We start from the raw sequence: 9,687 nt of genomic DNA on the forward strand, positions 1-9,687 counted from the left end.
AAGAACCCATTGGATGAGAAAGCCACATGTCCCTCTTTGAGAAGGAGAGGACGTGAGAAGTATGCAATTGAGATCCTCCCCATGAGAGCACAGGCACCACCAGAGGCCACCTTCATTTTGAAGTAGTACATTTCTATGAGTTGGCAAACAAACTTGAAAGGGTGCATACTGCCAACTGGAGTATGTTGTTTGAACAGGTATAAAGCAAAGGTTGGCAATTTACTGCCACCTGCAGTTATGGAATGTTTGCTCACGAGTATAATTCATTGGCTGATCCCTCCTGGTGACCTAGATGGAATTATGTGATCTTTCCTTAACCCATTGGAAGTCCCACCCAGTTGACTACTTCAACATGGTGAAAGTCCTCACTGGTGCTGCCCATGCTATAATGGGCTTTTGGGCACTAGAGTCCTCTATCGGACAACCAATGCCACCACTTTCTCTCCCCCCCCCCTCTTCCGTCTCTTCTATCTGGCACAAATGGTCTTTGGTCATTTGTGGCATCGCCAGGTGTTGACAGATTAAAACAAGTTTACAATCATAGAGAGAGAACAGAGTGTGTGAAAGGCCTTGTGTGGGGCCAGTGGTGGGGGTAGCCTCATGACCGCATAGTTTCTAATCAAACTGAACTTTGGAATTTCCAACTGACTGGCTGGCCTGAATATTGTGTTTGTCTGCTGGGAGGTGTTGGGTGTTGTTAATAACCCTTTAATGATGGCATATATACAGACACAGTCATCACAGTTCGGAATATTAATGTCGTCACGAAGGGGGTCTGTTTCCGGTAAGTCAATCTTTGTTGAGTGGAAGAATTCCAAGAACAGAATTGCTAACTAAAAACCTATCTTTTTGTGTTAGAGATGGAGCTGTCAGATGCAAACAGACTTACAGGGGGAGTCCCATGGACAACACCACTGGAGAACGGGCCTTCTCCCCATATCTGGGGGGATGGTGGTACACCACTAATATTATGTGCATAACAGCCCATTCATACCCAATCAGGCCTGGTCTCCCAGTATCAGGGTGGGAGGAACAGGCACATACATACACACGGGGAGACCCCCTAGGACTGTATGTGGAACAGATCCAGTACTGACCTGCATCCACCCATCATTTCCACTAACCCCAGCTCTCAGCTGTCTGCGTAAAAAAAATAACACACATTTTTATTTTCCGTTGAATCGTGCTTACAGAGATGCTTGGTTTCATTGCCATTTTTCTTCCTCTCCTCCACCCGTCTCTCGTCTTTGATGCACTTTTGCAGGTTCACTATGACTCAGCGACATCAAAAACATGTCACACAAACACCTCCCTCAGAAATCAGATGGGTGGGATGTATAGGGGGCAGGATAGCGTTTTTTTTGTTGTTGTCATGAATCTTGTTCTGGAGACAGCTCTGCAGAATGGTCACAAGCCAGCTAACAATTCTAGGGGTAGAGAGTGTTTTTGTAATGTTCCCCTAATGTTTGAGTTTCCAGTTCTCAGTTAGGGGAACATTCTGTTAGCAAAACCCTTCTCAGAACCTTTTTAGCATGTTTTGACATTCATTAGGAAAACATCCCCTTAATGTCAAACAGAACATGGTTGACAACGTTTCAGTTTTCTGAAGGTTAGGAGAGTATTCCCTTAATGTCAAACTGAACATACCTAGACCGTGGTTGGCAGGTTCTCAGAATAAGATATTAATGCCCTGAACACATGTCATGGGAACGTTGCAGGAACATTTCTAAGTGACCCATAACTTTTGAACGGTAGTGTACATATACAACTCACTTTGTACATGTTGAGTAATGATTATTTTGTAAGTGAACATGTCCTCACCTGGGATTTGATCTCACAATCTCTTAGTTCACTGTACTCCGGTCTTCCTGCTACACCACCATGTCCGTTTCATGTGTCGGTTAATGTGAATATTCATCGTGATTGAGGCCTAGTTATTTCAAAAATGTAAGAACTTTCAATATAGTTGTCTAAAGTTTTTAATGGGAACGTTGCAAGAATATTAATATGTCCAGATTTCAGGACCTCACCTGATGGTCCCAAGAACCTTTTCATTACACATCGGGCCTTATTGTTGCCACGGCAATCAAAGCCCTGATTAGTGTACCACTGATACCCCTTTATTTGTTGGAAAGGGATACTCACAGCACTTAAGTGTTTTCTACTTATATATTTGACACACGTTATTACATTGTGCATGTTCATTTATACAATAATAATTATTCAACATGTCCTCACCTGGGATTTGATCTCACAACCTCTTGGTTCACAGAACTCCTATCTTCCCACTATGTCACCATGTCCATGTCAGGTATCAGTTAATCTGACTATTCTCATCATTGACTTGATTTATTTCAGCAATTTATGGGCTTTCTGTATAGTTGTCTAATGTTGGTGGGGAATGTTAACCTGTTAATGGATACTCCTAAATTGTTTTTAAATTGTGTGTACTTTTAACAGAGCTGAGATTTACTTCAAAGTGCACTCACCCTATTGCTTACACCTATCAAATTGTTTAATCTACATAAGTGTCCAGATTAGAAGGGGTTAGGGTTTCTTCTGGACAGGACCTAACGATACTGGCCCAATAACCACACACCCTAGAGATATCCCTTATTGTGACATTTTAATTAGATGTGCTGTAAATGTTGCCAAATGACTAACATATGTGCCCCCTATATATAGCCTCGCTACTGTTATTTTGTTGCTCTGTGTTATTTATTTTTGATTTTTTGATTTTTTTACTTCAGTTTATTTTAGTAAATACTTTAACACTTATTTTTCTTAACTGCATTGTTGGTTAAGGGCTTGTAAGTAACCATTTCGCTGTAAGGTCTACCTCCACATGTTGTAGTCGGCGCATGTGACAAATAATGATTTGATATTTTGCTAAGAATGTGACTGTAGCGTGACTGCCCTAGTTGGTCTTAAACCCAGGTCACCAGCACCAATGCCAAAAACCCTTACCACTGTTCCAATAAGGGATATCTCAAGGATGTGCTTATTGGGCCAGTAAAGTTAGGCCCTGTCCAGAGTAAACCCTAACCACCCCTCCCTAGGCACTAGAGTAGATCTGAAACAACTTGATAGGTGTAAGGCTCTAAGCAACACCCTATTGAAGTTGTTTCAGATCTACTCTAGTGCCTAGGGAGGAGGGGTTAGTGTTTATTCTGGAAAGGACAGGGCCTAACTTTAAGTACATTTTCATCTCTGTTAAACTTTTTTCTTGAGTGTACTATTAACAGGTTAACATGCCCCACCAACATTAGACAACTACAGTCGTGGCCAAAAGTTTTGAGAATGACAAATACATTTTCACTAAGTTTGCTGCTTCAGTGTCTTCAGATATTTGTCAGATGTTACTATGGAATACTGAAGTATAATTACAAGCATTTCATAAGTGTCAAAGGCCTTTATTGACAATTACATGAAGTTGATGCAAAGAGTCTATTTGCATTGTTGACCCTTCTTTTTCAAGACCTCTGCAATCCACCCTGGCATGCTGTCAATTAACTTCTGGGCAACATCCTGACTGATGGCAGCCCATTCTTGCATAATCAATGCTTGGAGTTTGTGGGTTTTTGTTTGTCCACCCGCCTCTTGGGTTTAAGGTCTGGGGAGTTTCCTAGCCATGGACCCAAAATATTGATGTTTTGTTCCCCGAGCAGTCATCACCAAACTGTTCCTGGATGGTTGGGAGAAGTTGCTCTCAGAGGATGTGTTGGTACCATTCTTTATTCATGGCTGTGTTCTTAGGTTAGGCAAAATTGTGAGTGAGCCCACTCCCTTGGCTGAGAAGCAACCCCACACATGAATGGTCTCAGGATGCTTTACTGTTGGCATGACACAGGACTGATGGTAGTGATCACCTTGTCTTTTCCGGACAAGCTTTTTTCCGGATGCCCCAAACAATCGGAAAGGGGATTCATCAGAGAAAATGACTTTACCCCAGTCCTCAGCAGTTCAATCCCTGTACCTGACGTTTTTCCTGGAGAGAAATGGCTTCTTTGCTGCCCTTCTTGACACAAGGCCATCCTCACACCTGCCTGCTGCCCTTTCTGGACTTTCTTGGGCACCCTGAAGCCTTCTTCACAACAATTGAAGATCTGATAAATGGTTGATTTAGGTGCAATCTTACTGGCAGCAATATCCTTGCCTGTGAAGCCATTTTTGTGCAAAGCAGTGACAACGGCACGTGTTTCCTTGCAGGTAACCATGATTGACAGAGGAAGAACAATGATTCCAAGCACCACCCCCTCCTTTTGAAGCTTCCAGTCTGTTATTCAAACTCAATCAGCATGGCAGAGTGATCTCCAGCTTTGTCCTCGTCAACAATCACACCTGTGTTAACGAGAGAATCACTGACATGATGTCAGCTGGTCCTTTTGTGGCAGGGCTGAAATGTTTTTTTTAATCAATAACTGAGAACTGGAAACTCAAACATTAGGGGAACATTACAAAAACACTCTCTACCCCTAGAATTGTTAGGGGTTCAGTTAATTTGCTTGGCAAAGAGGGACTTTGCAATTAATTGCAATTCATCTGATCACTCTTCATAACATTCTGGAGTATATGCAAATATCCAGCATACAAACTGAGGCAGCAGACTGAAAATTCATGTCATTCTCAAAACTTTTGGCCACGACTGTACACAGAAAGCCCTTAAAATTCTGAAATAAGTCTCTCTGACCTCTGACCTATATCAACCAACTAACTGGAAGCAGAGCTCACTTTCTTTCAAGCTGTTGTTTGATGCTTATTATATGCACTGACTGTAAATCAGCATCACTGACTGTAAATCAGCATCACTGACTGAGAAATAGAGGGGGGAAACTGTTTATACAGGAGAAAAGAGAAAGCCTCATGGTACAGGAGTGAGAGTGATTCATCTGTCACCACATCCCATCCTGATGAAACATATCACAACTACATATTGTACAGCCCCTAATGGGAGCTACTGCTCTGTGGGTGAGAGGGGTATTTACTGACCTGCACTTCAAATAACATTTCATATGTCACATGCTTCGTAAACAACAGGTGTGGACTAACAGTGAAACGCTTATTTTTCAGGCCCTTTTCCAACAATGTAGAGAAAGAAAATGGAGAAATACCCACCCACACATACAAAGTCAGTGGGTGGGTGCCCATTCATGATTTCTGGGAACTGTAAAGTCAACACACTATTATCAGAGGGCTTGGAAAACAGACCCACACAAACCTTAGACCGGCTCAACTCAGTGTGAGAGCCCTTGTTTAATGATCAAGCTGGTTGTAGTCCAGTCAATTAATTGCAGTGTTTCCTATCATGACAACACTGGGATTGAGTCATGATGGTTCAAATCTAACACACACAGTTTAGATCAGAGGGATACCAGTGATTCAGGATGTAACAGGTGGAAAAGTGGGTGCATTGTGACGCACTGCCCACCACAGAGTGAGTTTCCCACCTTCATCAGAAGGGAAAATCTAAGGCTGATTTTAAAAAATTGTGTGGGAGTAAAAGTGTGAGATTTAAAACACGATGACACTACTGTGACCTTACATTTGGTGAACCTATACATACAGATTTTCTGTCTGTGTCAAATATCCAAATAAATTATCTGAATCTGATAACAACTTGCGTAAACATAAACAGAATATGACGCAGTGTTCAATCTTCAGGAAATGCTGTACAGCTCTGTTTACTGCAGTACTGCACTGCTGTCTATTTCCTGATGCAACTATTTAAAAAAAGTACAGCATGTTGCAGTTTATGCTTAATCAATAAAGCTGACAGTCTGTGGATAGGTATTTAGTAAAACCTATAGATTCAAGTAAAATGTTACTTTTTACTGACAAAAGCCTGAGCTCTAAATGGTCAGCCAGTCTAACAATGGATAACCAGTGGATTATTTCACATAGTCTTTTCTACATGTGGGTCCAACAGAGTTCACATTTGCAGTTCTGATTGGTACCTTATAAAACAGAGGTGTCCAAACCAGAGATAACTGGAGAGATTCAATGATCTGAATCAGTTAGGTTAGTTCCGGGCTGGAACAAAAGCCTGCACCCGTGCAGCTCTCCACGAGCCTAGTATGTATACAAACTGGCCAGTATTCACTTTTTCACAGCCTTTAACTTTTCCAGGAACAGACAAAAAGTAGTTGGTATGTTACTTACTGTTTCAGAGATACTGGTACATTGACCTCTTGTGCTTCCCATTCTGCATACTTGGCTACGTTATTTACGACTCAGTAAACTATACTGAACAAAACTATAAACGCAACATGTAAAGTGTTGGTCCCATGTTTCATGAGGTGAAATAAAAGATCACTGAAATTTTCCCAATGCACAAAAAGCTTTTTTCTCTCAAATTTTGTACACAAATTTGTTTACATCCCTGTTAGTGAGAATTTCTCATTTGCCAAAATAATCCATCCAACTGACAAGTGTTTTTTATTTGCTTCTTGGCAAATCAAGAAGCCGATTAAACAGCATGATCATTACACAGGTCCACCTTGTGCTGGGGTCACTAAAATGTGCAGTTTTGTCACATAACGCCATGCCACAGATATCTCAAGTTTTAAGGGAGCGTGCAATTGGCATGCTGACTGCAGGAATGTCCAACAGAGCTGATGCCAAATAATTGAATGTTAATTTCTCTACCATAAGCTGGCACTTATGCTCATCCCCAACATCGTTTTAGAGAATTTGGCAGTACTATAGCAGTTATATTTTTGTTCAGTAGATGTTGCCCAAATGTAAGAGGTAGGAAATACCTGTTTTTGTAGGGTTTCTCTCAGATCAGCCTTGGGAGGTTGAGCAACAAACAGAGTAGTGTCCCTGTTGCCCAACACATTTAACTCACCACGGTACTTAGTATTAGTGGCCATTTTCATAATAGTATAGGGTGAAAAGTTTTAAAATAACTCACTGTATACAGCCCCTCAGATTATGTGGTTAATATCATGGAGCATCCACCTGCAATACATCCCAATACCTATGACAGGTTAGGCCCCCTTCCCCAAGGCAGTAGTAATGAAAAGACAGTTCTGCTTTAATAAAATAATGAAAGTATATTGTCAGTTTTAGTCAACAACACAACAGGCACAATTTCACAGTTCACAGAATAGCCTACTGTAACCTACCTCATGTGCACGTGTAACCTAACTGGAAGACAACCAATGAAAACATAGCAATACAACCCAGCAGTCTTTCAGCATTTATCTCAAATATCACAATAACAAACACACAAACAAAAACAAAAAAATGACAAATGTTTCTGTGTTCATGGAGTTTGTATGAGGGCTGGCAGGGATTAAAATAATAGAAGTAGTCTACAACATTGTCACAGTAATATTCTTCTCCTTTGAATGGCTAATTAGGGCTAAATGTTCATTTTCAACAGTGTCACCTGTCACCACAGTGTCCCCTGTAGAGACCTGCCATGAGGAAGGATGTTAAGTGCCACATGCCTTTCAATGCATGACTATGAACACCTTGAAATGCGTATGCTGGAAGACATGTGCTATATAAATTAAGTTGGATATTTAATACACTTATTTTCATGAGGACAAGTGCAGTTTGTCTTGATAACTCAGGATTTTATCACTTGACATGTCAATCATACAGTGGGAAGGATCGCATAAATCAAGACTGTGTGAATGCATGTACCACTCCGAATAAATACTGTGCCTTTGAAGATTTGTCTCTGGTCATGAGACTACAATACAGGCTGGATGTCTAAACAAAGTCAGTTATTCTGAATGCAAATAGATTTGTTTTGATTCATTCTCATCAATGACAACATTCCAGAATGGAGTTATCACTCATCTGAGTCTGGTATCCGGGGCAATCTGGTTAGTGATTACATAATTGTCTCTTTCCTTGTAGAATATTGATTGCTGTATAGAACACATTGTATTGCTAAAATGCTTAAACTTAACTTAATAGCTACACTCACCGACACAGGATACATTTTTATCCCTCATACTGGCGCTGACCAAACCGGTCAGTTTCCCCTCACTATAGCTGCACTTCTGGCCAGATTTATAGTGACCTTCTCCCCTTTTAATGCTCATCCTTGAAAATTGCAAAAAGGTCTGTACTGGGCACCAAAGTCAACATACTTTATAACCAATTATCTAGGCTATGTAAAACAAAAAGATTGATCTAATGCTCTGCTTACTAGCTAACAAAAGTTTAGTCAGTGTCTTGCTTAGACAGAGAAAGGGGATGCAAGAAGTTCAGTGCTGGTGGACAGTAGCTGACAGTGTCGGCTAGGGGTGACGTGCAGGAGCTTCTTGCAGGAATTTGTAGTCTTGCTGAGGTCACGACAAGGTAAGCCTACACCAAACACATACTTCATTTGAAGCGTTTGTAAAAATCCTTGTACCAGAATGAAATAATAGCTAGTTTGAAAGCTATCTTCTCCTCCTAGCTACTAGCAAGATTTACTTGTTGTAACTAGTGTTAGGGTTGCGTCAATCGAATCTGGTATCAGGATAAGTATGACACTGAGTCATTGAATTGTAGACTATGTATTTTTTATTAGCTAAGCAATAAGTGGTAAATGCAATTTTCGTATATATGGGCTCTTTGTCACACCCTGCAGGGCAAACAGAGAACTGACTTGTTCCTGACAAAGATATAATAATATACTCTGACAGAAGTAGTTCCTGCTTCCGAGCCGGCCTGTCACAGAGTAGAGACTGGGCGTGGTTTAAACTCACCCAGCCTATCGTTGATTGTTGGCGCACAGGCTGGTCCCAGCCTCCTAGGCGCTTCAGCAGTCAGTCATTGTAGTTGTGTAGAATATCTCTGCGCTCACACACTCAATATAGTTCTCTCACACCTGGCTCCTGTTATCTAACAAAAGACCGTTTGTTCTCGCAACACTATGTTCTGAATGTGCCCCCACAACCCATTGCACAGTACCTGTCTTCATGTTATTCTGTATTTTTCCATCACGAGAAAGGCCCATGGTCCTGAAACTGTTAACAATGTCTCAAGTCAGCTATGTTGCATAACACATATACCCACACAAGCCAACAGCAAATAATATTCCATCACATATGATATGGTAACGGGCTATAGTGTATAACACAGAACCTCACACTAGCTAACTAGTTAGCTAGATACATTACGAAGGTTGCTGTGTTCTAAATTGGGAGTCATTTTACAGCTTGCACTGATGGTATTACATTTCTATAACTCAATAGTTCGATTACACACACAAACATGATTTTACCTGATACTAGTTTGTCGGGCGGAGATCTTGCTCAGCTGTGTATAGACAACCCCTATATACGTAAAAGGTGATTGGCAGACGTGATCAACAGAGATAGTACCATGGATAGTACACACATTTTTATGGATTTACAGTTTAGTAATCTGCGGCGTTTGCCCGCCCAGCTAGCGAACATAAACGTAAGTACAAACAATATGTAAAAACCAGCTCCTCCCTCGAAAGAGATCAATCATCTCGAAAAGTAGATAGCTTGCTGTAGCCCACCACCAACAAGAACAAGAAGAAAAGCAGATCAACTGTCACTATAACTGACTGAGCTGTCAATCACATTGTAATCTCTCTCCTCTCCCTCACTTTACCCCTCCCCCACACACACACCAAAAAATCCTATTGGTTTTCAAGTTTCATGCATAGGCCTTAACATGGCCGATACAATACCAGCAACTGGAAAAAGTGCA

This window comes from Oncorhynchus kisutch, linkage group LG10, assembly GCF_002021735.2.
Source record: "Oncorhynchus kisutch isolate 150728-3 linkage group LG10, Okis_V2, whole genome shotgun sequence".
Lineage (NCBI taxonomy): Eukaryota > Metazoa > Chordata > Actinopteri > Salmoniformes > Salmonidae > Oncorhynchus > Oncorhynchus kisutch.